Source organism: Zootoca vivipara, chromosome 9 (assembly GCF_965207765.1).
Source record: "Zootoca vivipara chromosome 9, rZooViv2.hap1.1, whole genome shotgun sequence".
NCBI classification, from domain to species: Eukaryota; Metazoa; Chordata; class Lepidosauria; order Squamata; family Lacertidae; genus Zootoca; species Zootoca vivipara.
In genome coordinates, this window is record NC_142592.1 from 19,419,917 (window position 1) to 19,436,052 (window position 16,136).

Consider the following 16,136-nt stretch of genomic DNA (forward strand, 5'->3'; position numbering starts at 1 on the left):
AGAACAACCAGAAAGAAAGGCCGGTGCAAAGTTTGACAAAGCAAGAATGCACAGCACTTAGCCAGTTCTTAATTATTTTAAGGTAAGAAATAGCCTCCCTTACAAGGAATTATGGAGGAAAGTGAATCTCTTTTACTTCCCCCCACAAAATGCCCCTGAACCTACTTGTCTGCAATTTAGTTGGTCTAATGCACTCTAGAGCAGCTCCTGTGCCTGCAAATTTCATCCACTTTGGCTAAAAGGGCAATACGGTAAGTTATTTCCATTTTTAGATTCCCCATTATAGTGAAAGGGGTAAGACAGATCTGAATTTATACAGGGTTGCTCAAAACACAAATCAAAGCAGAAAGAGCACAGAGTGACTCAGAAACACATAGTTTTTGGGGTTGGTTTTTTTTTTAATGCACAGTGACAGATACAAGACAAATCTGGGCTCTGGCACACATTCCTCATGGATGGAAATGGGCAAGTAGCAGTCATCAAGTAAAATAATTATTCTGAGTATTTTACAGCAAAATAAAATCATGCCATCCATTTCACAAGGACTCAATCACAGTTAGGCAAAGCACCCTGTTTGATTAAACTGATTACCTTTCATTTATAATATGCATCCAATAATTATATAACAATAGAGTTGGAATGAAATAACATTGTTTCTTCCTCAAGGGAGACAACAGGTTCATTCCATACAATTTTTAGGGTCATTCAAGAAGCAATTAAATGTTTCTTCAGGGGATTGGGACTTTAAAATGAGAAGTGGGGGCCCACAGGGAGGATCACTCCCCCCACCCCACTCCATAATTATTTCTATATTTTCTCTTTTTCCTATTCTGGTGAAGACAAGCACATCACTACACAATGCGTAAAAATAAGAGGGAAGCAGAACTCATACTCTTGATATTCAGTATAAGAAGACAAAGGGGAGTCATTTAAAGACAAAAAACATTTTTAAAGGGGGATATTCTGTTTCTTAGCACTACTTTGTAATGGATGCTCCTTATCAGACCAGAGCTCATATTTGTTTAAAAACTGGGGGGGGGGGGGAGGGAATTTCAAAATTTGTATATTTGGTGCTAATTGCACCAAAACATGACAAAATAACAACTACACATGGCTGAGCTAAAGCTTAGGCAGAGTCCCTTCATTTACTTTTTGTACAGTGTGGCAAATGGAGCTCTGTGTACCATCCAGGCTGTGATACGAGCTTGTATAGCCAGTCAGTCAGCTGACTCCAGTGACCAATCCCTGTCCACAAGGTCATAGAAAAGGCCACTCTAGATCTTGCTTCTCAGGCCACTCTAGGCAGGGGTATTGCTGTAGAGTAGCACACAAGGGAGAGTCTGCTATGTTGCCAAACTCAGCCAAGGATCAAAAACCAATGCAGAAATTAGGAGTAAGGAGCTTCAGCAATATCTGTATACCATAAATACCCCTGCCTGTTTGGACCCATGCCCCTGTTTGTGGCCAACCTGGACTGCCTAGAACAGGCATCCCCAAACTGCGGCCCTCCAGATGTTTTGGCCTACAACTCCCATGATCCCCAGCTAATAGGGCCAGTGGTCGGGGAAAATGGGAATTGTAGTCCAAAACATCTGGAGGGCCGAAGTTTGGGGATGCCTGGCCTAGAACTTGAGCTTAGCAGAGGCCTGACAGCCCTCCTCTTTCCACTACCAAACATCTGGTTAATGTGATTACTGCTATTAAAAGAGAGCCCCAAGGGTTGTATGGGCAACATCAGATTGGACAATATGCATGCCTCAGTGGGCCCTGCCAATGCAAGCATCCCATGTGTGCTGCCTGTTAGTGCCGTTGATGGAAGCAATGTTGTGTTGCTTAAAACACACACACACACACACACACACACACACACACACACACACAGGATCTCCTGTGTCCAGCACAAGCACACTACACACTAGAACAAGTTCAGGGCCCCAAGACCAGCTGTTGCTGCTGGTGAGTCTCTTACCATTACTAGGTGGCCTGGTAGCAGCCAGTATGGAGCCACCCTCCAGGATTACAGAACTCCTCTACAGTGGAACCTCAGTTTACGACTACCTCCGTTTACGAATGCTTCCACGGGTTCCATGGTGTCGGATGCTCAGAAGTGCGCTATTGGCGCTTCGCACATGCGCAGAAGCGTGCCTTTGGTGAGCGACCGCCTCGGCGGAACAGATTGCGGTCGCAAACCGAGGTACCACTGTATTGGTGGCTCCAACTGGATAAGAAAGGTCTCCGCTGTTCTTGCCATCTAGCCAGCCAGCCATCCTTGCCACTCCTTCGCAAGTGAGGAAGAAGGCAGCTCCTGCACACTTCTCAGGCCCTCCAAGTGTCCCTATCTTCTTGCCCCTGCAATCCTGGATTTATAGAAGCCGTCCTAGTTTCTGATTTGATCCTGGAATGTCCCACTGTTCCTTAGGATGTCTCTATTTTCATTGAAGAAACGTTGGAGGGTACAGAGTCATCCGACCCCCAAACCATCTGAAGGCAATCCTCTATACAGAAGGTTTTTCATGTTTAATGTTTTGTTATGTTTTTATATATATTGAAAGCTACCCTGGGTGGCTAGGGTAGCCCAGTCAGATGGAAAGGGTATATTATTATTATTATTATTATTATTATTATTATTATTATTGGAATAGGACGTCCTTATTTTCATCAGATAAATGTTGGAGGGTATGCACTCTTCCCCCTCTTCCTGCCTTGCAGGGCATTCTGTGCTTGGTTGGCCTATTCAGGCTGGTCCCAGTCCCATCACAGCCTGCTGCTTGCCATGAGAGAGAGAGAGAGAGAGACAGAGAGAGAGAGAGAGAGACAGAGAGAGAGAGAGAGAGAGAGAGAGAGAGAGAGAGACAGAGACAGAGAGAGAGAGAGACAGAGACAGAGAGAGAGAGAGAGAGAGAGAGAGAGAGAGAGAAATAAGGCTCAGACACCTGTAGTCACCTCAGGTGCATATGGGGTTCATGCCTAGAGGTGTCTTCTCTAAACTGGGAGCTTAAGTTGTCTACACACACTTCAATTTACTCCACATCCAGTGCAACTGCCACTGCCTGTTTGAGAATTGGTGTAAACACAATGTTAGCCCCAGTTCTCATCTGTCCTGTCGTTTCTTGTTAAATACGGCGCTTTGATGCATTTTTCTCCCAACCAACTTCAATACAAATTGAGAAAAAGAATGACCTAGCTGCTGTTTGAGCCAGTAATGTGTACACAGCCTAAGAGCGAAGGGGGGGATGTCTATTTTCTTATTTCTGTGTCATTTGTCACCATGGTTTTTAAGTACAGAACAAAAATATAAAGGTAGTACTAATGTACAAAGGGGTCAAAACTTTCCACTTCTCAGAGTGTCACTGTTTTTTTCTTCTCCTCCAATTTTTCCCCAAAAGCTCATTTTCATTATTTAGGCCAGAGAAATAAGCCTTTAATAAGGTAAGGCTTCAGAAGAAAGAAAAGGGGTCAGACTTTCTGCTTGATCTCAACAGTTCTACAGCTGAAGTCCTGCCACCAACAACACCCTGCTATAGGCCCCTATTATTTTAATATTTCTTTTCCCTCCATTTTCGTGCTCAGCAGCAGCATCCAGGGGGATAACAGACAGTGAGGCAATCTGGGCACACGTTCCAATTTATCGAGAGTTTATAAAGGCCTTTAACGTGTTATAAACCATCCTAATAAGCAGTGCATTGACCTGTTGGAGGCCACAAAAACCCACAACAATTTAGTACAACGGGGCCTTATTTCTCCACTGAATGACCTACAAACATCAAAAATATCCAGATAATCAGATGTGAATTCAGCTTTTTACATAGGGCTATAATGATCTAGGACTCCATGGAGAGGGGAGCATGCCGTTTTGGGTAAGGCAGGTTTGGATGATGGAAAGCCTTTTCTCGGCAATTATTAACCTTTTGTTGGGCCACAAATGCTGCGTTTTCAACAAAGACGAATGATTCAGTAGCCCATCATTCTGCCCTACCACTAGCAATCTTCTGCCAGAAGGCTTGTTTGCCAATTGGATAGAGGGATTGTGAGGAAGGCAAAACCAAGACTCTCGGGGCTTAGCAATAAAAGAAAGGCGAAGTCAAAGGAATGCTACCTTGCTGTTGAGTTCAATAGGACAAAATTGTTGCTGATGTCTCTGTATGTGCCTACCAACACATCAAAATCTTCTATTCTCTGGGTGCCCTGCTGTCTGGTGTCCCCCAGGGAGAGTCTTCTCAGTGATGGCACCCAATTATGAAATGTTCTCCACGGAGTGGTCCACTAGCTGCCTCCTTTGTTGTCCTTTTGACTCCAGACAAAGATATTTAGCTCCACTACCACTAAACCTTTTTGCCTTAATTGCAGTTCTGCTAATAGTTAGCATGTGGCTCTTAAAATCTTGTTTTATGGCTGTTGCAATTTGTTTTTACCTGGATTTTCAATTGCACTTTGTATTTGTATTTCATGTAAAGCACTCCTGGAATTTCTGTTGCAGGGTTGTATAGAAGTTTCTCTAATTAATTAAAAGAAACAATGATCTTTAAAAAACAAAAACAAACCCACTACACTTTTGTTTAATCATATGGTAAGCTGCCCAGAAAATGTTTTACATTGAATGGCAGGCTATAAATTTAGAAAATGAAAATGAAATCTGTATAAAATTAAGTATGGCAAAGTTCTACCTGTGACTAAGGAGGATTCTGGAACTTTTTCAGGATGAGGGCCACGTTCCCTCACCAGTAATGTTCTGGGGCGCAAACACTTGAGGGGATGGCAAAATACAAATGCATGTGGAACAGCATATGTGTTTCTTACAGAAGGCTACAATCACACCATGCAAAATTCAGAGATTTCTATACACACATACCTGTACATCCTCCATCTGTCATAGTCTCATTGCTGAGCAACCACAAGCAGAGCTCTGTGGAGTGGGAGGCCGGAGGCCAGGCAACCAAAAGAGTCTCTGAGGTGGACTTGTTTGGAGGCAGAGTCAGCACCCAAAGTCAGGTCCAGTCCTAGGGTCCGGCGAACAGCAATCTGTGTGATTAGAAGATGGTCCAGGGGTCACTGAATCCAGTGACCTTGGGGTCAAGACTCAAGACAAGCAGGATGCAGCAAAGTTAGACCAGGAACTTCAAGTGTTGTTACAAAGCATTTGGCTGCTGCCGGAAGCTCTGCTTAAGAAACTGAAGCCAGCTGGTTCTCATCAGCACCTTCTCCTCTGTGGAGTGACTCTGCCTTCTCTCCCCTTCAGGCTGCTGCTCAGCAGGTGAAGTTGATTCCTGGCCCATGACACCATCCAGGTAAATAAGAGACATTATCAAAGCTCAAGGACACATTCCAGCCAGGCCAAAGTACCCACCAAGAGTGGGTGGAGCAACACCACTGAGAGGGGTGGTAGGTCTGTCTGTAGCAGAACAGCATTCCCCAAAAACAAAAGAGCAAAGAATGAAAAGCATGAATGCTCATTTTGAATAGTGCATGAGAGTTTTGTTGAGCTCCCTTTCTCTCTTCTATTTACAGAACCCCAGTTGTGCCTACTCAAGTCAGAGGACCTATTTTGATCCAGGCAGGGAGAAGCTTCACAGTCGGAAGGAAAGCTGCCCACCTCATGCATCGGCAGGAGAGGGCTTCGACATAAGCCAAGCATTGCCAAGGAAAATAGCAGCACGCATGGAGTGCGAGGCCAGAGTCTCTGAAGTGTTCTTGTCTGCACCCAGTCAGGTGCCGTCCTAGGGTCTGGTAAACAGCAATTTGCATGATCAGATGATGCAGGGGTCAATGGCAGTTCTTGCATTGCCCATTGTGTACTCTACACTCCCCTCCCTTCCATCAACTTAGGATCACACTAGATGTGATGATTGAGGTCCAGCCCCGAGGGCCTTCTGGTGGTTCCCTCACTGCGAGCGGTGATGTTAAAGGGAACCAGGCAGAGGGCCTTTTCGGTAGTGGCACCTGCCCTGTGGAACGCCCTTCCTTCAGATGTCAAGGAAATAAGCAACTATCTGACTTTTAGAAGACATCTGAAGGCAGCCCTGTTTAGGGAAGTTTTTAATGTTTGATCTTTTATTGTGTTTTTAATATCCCGTTGGAAGCCGCCCTGAGTGGCTGGGGAGCCCGGCCAAATTGGGGGGGGGGGTTATAAGTAAAACAACAACGTTTGCACTTGTGACCTTTCTTTCTTTCTTTCTTTCTTTCTTTCTTTCTTTCTTTCGCAACTATATTTTAAATAGTTGATGTTAGAAGAGGCAACCAATTCCAGGACCAGAGTATACAGTGCCTCTGTCTCAATTCCAACTGAATTCACGCACACACTTCTTGCCTGTTTTTCATAATGGAAGGGAATGTAAGCTCTCTTCCCCTTAGAGCTTTTCTGTTGAGTAAGCGGAATATCAGTTTTGTTAAATAAATAAACAACATTGCAAAAATAAGGCCTGAAGGAGAGGCATTTCCACTGGGACTCTGTTAGGGGCAAAGGGTTAAAGCCTCCTTTGTCCCGTGTCATGGATCCAATCCAGCTCAGCAGTCCCCATGTCAGCCATTTATTATATTTTTTAAAGAAACCAACTATGCGAGTATAAACCACATAACAAATCCCATGCCTGGTTTGGCCCTTAGAACTTAGGAGGCGCAGATACTAGAAAATATACATTTCCACACACAAAAAAAAGAAACAGGCTATCAAACTCCTTAGGAGATGCAGTGTGTGAATCACAGGATATTCAATTGCATATCTTGATGTGGTCACTCTCTATTGTGAAATGTAATTTCTAAATTCTCTGGAGAAGGAGCTGAACCTTGAAGAATGGCAAGCCTATCAACCCACTGGTGCAGAAGTTTAAAAGGTTGTTACAGTATGGGCTAGAGCCTATACCATGAGGGGGGGGGACAAATAAACCAGTTAACCCAACCAAACATAGAAGAGGCATAATTGATTTTGTTTCCCTTTTAATGAGATGCTGCGTAATTCACACTTCTCGAACCAGTAGGCAGAACAAAACACAGATCTTCTTCAAAATGCACATTTCTTTGAATTTTGCAAGGAGTTCTTCAACCAATGTGTACCTAAATTTAAATATTAGGGGAAAGTGTATATTTCCTGGTAAAAATGGCATGTATCACATTAAGGAGGTTGGTTGCAAAAATATGTGCATTGGTCAATCAATCTCCTTTATCAGCATAGAAAAAGTGCATTGCATACATGGATCATAACACAACACAGTTAATGAAACATAGTAGGAGATACTTTAGGATAAAACTGTCCAGACAAAGCCCTTTCCATCCCAACTCATTTTTTAAGAACATTGGAAGACGCCCTCTACAGAATCAGATGAATGGTCCATCTTGCGCAGTATTGTATACACCAGGGGTGCCAACTTTTGGGGGGGGAGGGGGCCGTGGGGATATTTCCAAACCAGAGAAATTGTTGTGGGAACCTCACACACCCCATAACCAAGCGCATACCACAATCTATTCTGTTGTCTTATGGGAGAGGGGACCCTGAAGGTATCAGAGAAAGTCCCTCTGGGTTTACGGAGGCTCACAGGCACTGCTCTGGCAACTTCTTGCCTACATCAAGGGGCAATGATTGATGTAGACAGGAAACAACCTTAGCCCTGCCAGGAGGTGCCAAAAATTGAACCGGAGACCTTCTGCATGGAAATCAGATGCCCGGCCCCTGAACGATGACCCTCTTTTAACTCCCCAATCAAACTCTTCCAACCGGCTGCACTTATATAGATAGCTTTTCCACTCTCTAGCAGTTTATTGGCCAATCAGAAAGCAAAGTCGAGTTCTGGTTAAGTTTCTCCTTCCCACATTTTCTTTGGTTGCTTTTCCCTCTTAAATGTTATCATTTTCATTTATGTGTCAGTTTAGCAGGCTGAACTGTAGATCATCCCAGACTGGTTTAAAACCAAAATAAAAGAAAAACACATAAAGGCTATAATGGTTTCATTCCTTCACAAAAGGCATCTGAAAAATGACAAAAAAAATGGAATAAAACAGAAGCAATGACTTGCCAGAGATGGGAACCAGAAAATGGGGTCCCTGGTGAACAAGGACAGTTGTGGCGAAACTGTGGGCATTGTTAGGTAAGGTAAAAAGGAATTGCATTTGGTTTAACTATCCCCCGTCAGTGAGGGCCAGTTCCTATGTTATCTCTACACAGACCCATGAGCCTTTAAGAAGTGTATAAGAAAGGGGAGGGGGAAATAACCATAGATAAGTACTTCTGAAATGTGTGACTGGTTCATCTGAAGTGACAGTCTGGAATAAGTTCTGCCGAAATAAATGATATATATATATATATATATATATATATATATATATATATATCGGAGTAAAGTTGTTTGGGAATGGGGAACAGGTTCTAATGTGTTCCTGTTTATAGGATAACTGAAAGGTAGAACTGCAAGGACTGAAAACAGGGAAGGGTTATGTATAGAGGGATAATAATAATAATAATACCCCGCCCTTCCCAGTCAAGACCGGGCTCAGGGTGGCTAACAACAAATAATATCAACACAAGTATAAAAGAAACAATTCAGTCAAAATGCAGATTAATACACACACAAATATTAATTTGTTGATTTTAAAGTTTGTTTTTGGGTTCACATAGTGCTTTTTTTCTAAATAAATGTTTAGGGATACTCTCATTTTGACTCCAGAAAGTCACCATTTTATAGTTCAAATCGGGGGAAAATGAAGACAGTAAATGGACAAAAGTACAAAGATTCACAAAATGTTTAGGGGTATGCGTACCCCTGCGTCCCCCCAGAAAAAAAACACTGGGTTCACATATTATTTTGAAAGTTTTGGGGTAGGTTTGCCTTTAAATGTACTCTCCAATTTCTCCCCCCATCCTTAGTTGCTGTTAATGTTCTGCTTCTTTAATGTTAATGACTGGACATTTCAGTTTACTATGTTTAATTGTTAGCTGTCCTGGGAACCCATCAGGGTCAAACAGTGAGGTACACACACACACACAAAAGATAGATTTACATCCATGATTCTCATATCTGCCGCAGAAGATAACTGCATTCCGTTTTTGTAGAAATACTCATTGTTCGGGAACTTCACCTTAGAAAAAGCTTTGGACACATCCCGGTTTCTCCTTGGGTCCATAGAAAGCGGCGTATTTGTCAAAATGCACTCAGAATGAGAGACAGGCAAAATGGCCGTATGGGGCCCTCAGTGTTCAGATTATGTGTATTTCTCTATTTAAAAAATGAACACCATATAATGATTTGCCATGCAGCTAACGGTACAGATTAAGCTCAGAAGGAAATTCAAGGCTGTCATTGTCAGCATGCTGATTGATGTAAAAGCTTTCAGCCTCTGGGGGAAAGAGTATAGAACTTCCTACTGCTTGCTCCATAAAGCAGCATTTACTACAGACCACCTTCCTGGTCTGTGCTACATAATACATTGCTGGATTACAGGTAATATGGAATTAAAAGGAAAAGAAAGGAATGGATGAAAAAAGCCATGACCCCCTTTTTTTTTTACACAGGTACAATGTCAGAGTCTCTACCTCAGGGTTTCAGAAGCAGAAAAAAATTGCCATCTTAAAAAGGTAACTAGCACCTAAGTGCTAAGTGTTCCCCACTTCTGACTAGTAGCTTGATCTAAAAAGTTAACAGTGCACCTTTCAGTGTTTGCCCCCTTTGAGAACTGTGTGAGGCCAGAAGAAGTCATTTGTTATGTTATTTGTTTGATATGAGACGCAGAACGATGAGAAATCCAGGTAAAAGAAATGGTGGGGAGGTGGACACAGAACCAGAGAAAATAATCCTCCCTCAGGAATCTAGCCATACTTGCTATGAAAGTTAGGGTCTTTTTATAATTAATATATATATTTTTTATGGAATGGACTCTGGGGCCACTGTGATTGGGGCGAGCTTTGAAAACGTTTCTTGTCCAAAAATATAGTGGGGGAAAACCCACAGCATGTTTGCCTGCCAGACAAACATACCGTATACAGCGATACTATCATGTGGTAACTTCCAAAGTCACCACACAATGGGAAAATAGAGATGTTTGAACCAACTTTCCTAGCATTGTGACATTCTTTTGTAAGGGTTCTGTCTAGTGCGCTGTCGATACTGCCCTCCAACTTCTTCCAAGTTTTTTCCCCTGTGAAAAAAAGGCTTCTGGCTTTTCTGCCTCATTTGCTGGGTGCTTTAGAATTTCTTTAGATCTATATAGATATCTAATTTCAGTGGATATGGGCCTGCACTTCTCTTATTGTTGCAAGGTGGCTAAGGATGGTGCATGTGTTTTCTACCCAAATGCCTGCACTTCCTGATCTGAAGACATCCCATGAGAGGAGTTACTTTATGATGTTCTCTCTCTCGGGCACTGAAGCATAGGAAGCGGAGGCTACCAAGCACCTGATACCAGGAACTTGCTGGTTTTGTTCGTAAGAGAAATATTTCCTTTTACGCCTCTCCCTTTTTAAAACTACACTTATAAAGAAATAAGCAAAAAGACTTCACTCTTTAAAAATGTAACAACGAACAGCTGTCTTCCAACACTTTCAGGAAAGCCCAGACAAGGACTTCACAGGATTTCTAGGAAGTTCATGCACCTGGGAAGGCTGCAGCATGCAGACCACCAAAGAGATGGTGTATCAAATAAAAGGATACTATCAAAAATTCTTGGCCACTTCCAAGTAAGGTAAATCCCAGCACACCACCCATGAAAATTTCACTGACATTTTCTCTCCCCTTTGGGAATTTCCTTTTCCTTTTCTCATTAATGAATGCAGAATGGTTTTTTGAAAACAGAAGTTTGGGAGCACAAGCCACTCTTTGTCTGAAGCAGACCTTAACTCCTTGAAACATTACACCCAATCTTGTTTGTGTACACAGTGACGGTATAACTATAGTAACTGAATTAAGAACCCACTGCTGATCTATTAGGTATTAATAAATAATCCCAGTTTCCCCTTTTTGCTTTCATATGATTTTTAACGTTCACCAAAGTCTGCCCTGAATCTGATGAGGTGCATCATGTCACCATGAGAGCCTCTGTTTCAGGGATCTCATTCTGCACTTTGGTACATTCATTTTATACGTTGGATCACACAGGGCATCATAGGTCCTTAACAATCTCATATCCACCGCAGAAATTATGTTTGGAATCATGGTCGTGTTTGCTACAACACATTAAGGGGGCTTTCATCTGACAGTAACCTATAGCCTCAGCAAACAAGGAATGATTTCCCAAGGACATCCTCTGACCACAGTGTTGTGTAAAAGTCTCTGCCTTCATGACTGCTCTCTGATGAGCCTGTGAACTCTGATCTCAAGGTCAAGCATCACTTTCATACACCAGTGCCTCGTAGATGGCTCAACCTGTGCTGTAACTGAGCTACCGGTAGCCATGGACTTATAGTAACCAACTCCTTGGTAGGAATTTGTGTGTATTCCTTCAGCCCCTGTTTGGTTTCCCCCCTCCACAAAAAATTGAGGCTGATGGGGCATTTATGTCTGGATTTGCAGATAGGCTGTAAAATCATGTCTATGTGCCTATCACTCTTATCTCCCAAAGGTGGAATTTCTTATTACAGAGTAAATCTCAATTTCATCAACCAAGTATTGTGGCACCTTAAGACCCACAACTTTTATTATGGCAGGAGCTTTTGTGCATGCATGCAGTGTAATTCTCAGTTGCAGATATAGATATGCAAGCTGAAAGCAGTGAGGTCAGAGGGAAATGAAATGCAAAAAGTCCAGATAGCGACAATTCAATTAGGGCTAGAATGCATGCAAAATAAGTAAGTGACTCATTTCAACTGTAGTAATAGGTGATAAATCATTCAATTTGGCAATGCTGAATTAATTAACATCTAGAGTAGGAAAGGAAACCATTGTCTCTATCACACCCAAATGAATAGAAATGAACTTCTCGATGAACTGTAATTCAGCTGAATTTTGAGCTGAATTACTCCTTTGTTGGCGTATGGCCACCATAAGATCAATGGCAGAGTGCCATGGTATATTGAATTGTTCACCTTATGGCTTCTGGATATTGCTAATTCTCATGTCAGATTTATGTCCATGTATGTCCATGAACATTTATGGATTCTTTTGCTTAGGGAGGGACTGCCCTGTTTGTCCCATGTAGAATAAAGAAGGCCATTGCTTATTGGTAGATGCATTTATATTTCTTAGATTCATTAGCTTATTGAAGATGGCATCTGTTACATTGAAAGACAGGCAAGTGAATGAACCACTGAAGCTGTGGTTATCACCATTGTGTTCTGAAATAGTGTTATCAGAAAACATGTAGGGACAGTTGACATCTGAGCTTGTTGTAGGGCCCAGTTCCTGTGGCTGTATTACGTATGTGACTGGCTGTTGCTGGGGAGCAGTTGTTTTAGGTTTGGGTGCTGTCTGTAAGCAGGAGCAGATCTACCAGCCAAGACCTCTGTGAGGGAAGGATCATTGTCCAGGATGAATAGCAGCTCCCTGATGATACAATGAAGAGCTGAGAGCTGCAGATAGTAAATCAGTATTCTGTCACTTTCACTTTGGGTTCTCTTCCATAGTAGGGTATTCCTGGGTATCAGCCTGGCTTTATTAATCTGTTTTCTTTCACTTCCTGAGATCAGTTTTCAGTGCCAGGTTACCAAATATGCAGAGTAAGGACCGGCGTATGGGCCCCATGCCTTTTAGGGGCCCCATGCCAATGGATCAAAATAATATTGATTTGATCTTGGGGGGAAATTACAAAACCATATTAGGAGATAATTTGTGAGGGGACCATCAAGATTTCAACTGTGTAGGGGCCTCCACAGGATTTAATTTGGCACTGTCGGTACAGTGGTACCTTGGGTTACAGACACTTCAGGTTACAGACTCCGCTAACCCAGAAATAATACCTCGGGTTAAGAACTTTGCTTCAGGATGAGAACAGAAATCGTGCGGTGGCCGCACAGCGGCAGCGGGAGGCCCCATTAGCTAAAGTGGTACCTCAGGTTAAGAACAGTTTCAGGTTAAGAACAGACCTCCAGAATGAATTAAGTTCTTAACCCAAGGTACCACTGTACTGTAGTCTGAGAGATGGCTGGTGAAAAATTTCAAGTTGTGAGTCTCCGACAGCTCAGAATGGATGTGGTTGCATCATAAGGCATTGGTGTAGACCAGGCATCCCCAAGCTGCGGCCCTCCAGATGTTTTGGCCTACAACTCCCATGATCCCTAGCTAGCAGGACCAGTGGTCAGGGAAGATGGGAATTGTAGTCCAAAACATCTGGAGGGCCAAAGTTTGGAGATGCCTGGTGTAGACAATGGATTGGGTGGTGTGTTCTGGGTGTTCCTTTTTTTGTAATTGGTTTTATACCAGTAAACTGCTTAGAATTAAGTATAATAATTAATAATAATATAACAATGGATGGTGCCTGCCATCACAATGCTGCTCGTTGCATTATACATGTAAAAGTGCAGGTGGTGGTATTCATTTCTGAGGGTTTCTAAATCACGCAGGTAGCCTATACAAGTGGAACAGAGTCCCTCCTTTTGGTATCATCTCTCTAACTAGATGAAGGACACAGAGATTGAGGCGTGCTTGTGAGTCATGTGAAAAGGCGATTGACCATATCCTTCCACACAAATGAGGAAAAATATGAAGCCCCTTTTTTCTTATACAGAACCCGATATAATACAACAGATTCAGAGAAACAAAAAGGAACAGTGGGCTTTAAAGTCAGGGTAGCTTTAATTACTTGGTGTCTTTTATAAACTCGTGGTTTTCATTTCCCTTTGGAAGAGTAAATAAAACTAACCTAATTTCCAACTACGGAAAGCCGCATAATTAAATACCAGCATACCCCTATGGGCTGTTAATTCATCCCAATGAAAGATCCATTCATTTCAATGGATTAGCAATGATGAAACACCACTTTTTTCAGCAACAAGTGAAGTATGTGACTCACCTCTGTTAGGATCCTATGATTTGGTCAAAAAGTGAGTAAAAGCTGACTTCTTCTTCTTCTTCTTCTTCTTCTTCTTCTTCTTCTTCTTCTTCTTCTTCTTCTTCCCCCTTTCCTCCAAGGATCTCAAGGTGGTGCAAATGGTTCTTCCCTCTCTATTTTATTATCAAAGCAACCATATAGGTAGGTTAAGCTGAGAGGTGGCGACTGGCCCAAAGATAATTATTGAGCTTCATGACTGGGAGGAGATTTGAGCCCTCATCTCCCAGATCTCTAGCCACTATAACATAGTGACACCTTTGAACCATTCTACCAATGCTTTTCACCTTTCAAGTTGGTTTGACACCTTGAAGACTCAGTCACATTATGGAAACATATAAAAATCCCACCGCATTTATAGTATGACAATATAAACAAAGAACAATGGGTGTGTATGGCAGCCCAATGGCAAGGCATTCAATGGGTGCATTCATATTCAAACACTATGTACGAGAACACAGCTTACGTTAATAGCCACTGACTTCTGTTGAACATGAAATATTGAGGTTTCCATTGAGAGAAGACGGATGATCATGAAAGTGTCACAACTTATTAAATGCCACTTCCTTGCCAACAAGGAGTTTCAGACTGTACAACTCCTTCTCAAATAATGCCATTTGATAAAAGTCTGCAAGAAGGACTTCAATAGATTTAAAGACACTTCTAGGATGATGCTTCCTTGTATAGTTATCAATAGGAAGCTGACAATAGCATTATTGCTATTTACATATTGGTTCCGTGCTGGCACAAATTTGCATAATGTATTGTGGCTCTGTGCTCTAGGGATTTGCATTGTAACATATTGGTGCTTAATGAACTCTGAAAAAATTGATTTTCCACAGAGTAAATTAAGGAATGCATTATAGCTGTTAAAGCAATCTTAAGGGAAATCTGAGGCTTCCACTGCAGCACCATGCTTAGTAAGTAATAAATTACATGTTATACTTATTTGCCTTAATTCATGCTAATTTTGTCCAATTAATGTATCACAGTAATTCAGAAGCCTGTCACAGGAGAGCTAATTATTTATTGGATTTTTGTGTTCGGCTCCCTAGGAGTCTACTAGCAAACAAACTTACGAGTGTCTTTCCGTTTGGTCCACAGTGACGTTCTTATGTCTTATTATGGGTGGGTGAAGGAGGATTCATTTTGTGGTTTGAGTTCTAAAAGTCAGCTGTTTTTCACCAAACCTAAAATCTATTTACAGTCCCACTGTTCTGTTAGGTTTAGGATGACGCTCGGGCATGGCCCAAATTGTGATCTGTGTTGTAAAAGAACATGATTGCAAACTGGACTAATGTAAAGACATAGCCATAAATGCATTTGAGTTTCAGATTTAAAGGGGCAGAGAGTTTGGCAAAGGGGATGATGTGTACCTGTAAATATTATAGGAACTAATTCATGAAATAATTCATAAAAAGCAGGTTACTTACTGCAGGTTAGTACAACTTACTATTTACTGACTATTTACAAATAGTCTTCAGTACATCAATTAACTAGGAAGCGGTTATATTGGAAGAATAAGTAATTTCTTCAAGAAAGAGGTGGGGAAACAAACTGGATAACTTTAATAGCTGGTAAAGATGCAAAAAGGATTGATTTAAAAATGTGAAAGAAAAAAAGGAAATGGAATATTAAAAAGGCTTATTATGTTTTTGTTTTCTCAGAAGAGACAACAGATCTCATCTATTTGGATGTTTTCAAAGCATTTGATATGCCAGGGTTTTCCTGCCCCATCTAATGACTTCCTTGGAGTTGCCTACAGATGATCAGAGATCACAGTGCAGGAGACGCCAGACTCAAACCTGGACCTGGCTTATAGAATTAAGGGTGCGTGTTTGTGTGTGTGTGTGTGTCTTTGTGTGTGTAAGGGAAAGAAACATGGCTCAGCAGTAGAGCTTATTCTTGGTATACAGAAGGTTCAAAGTTCAAGGTTCAATCCTTTGTATCCCTAGTTCAAGAAAGGATCTCAGGTCGTGGGTGATGTGATAGGCTCCTGTATAAGAGTGTGTGCACTGTGTACTGTGAAAGATTCCCCCTCTTTTCATTTTAATCCACTTTCTTTGCATCACATACAGGTTTCCACATTTTATTAGCTTGAGGAAATTAAAAGCAACGCACCACAAACAATTGATATTGGCTTGACGAAAGGAGATTCTTAACTGTGGCAGCATTTT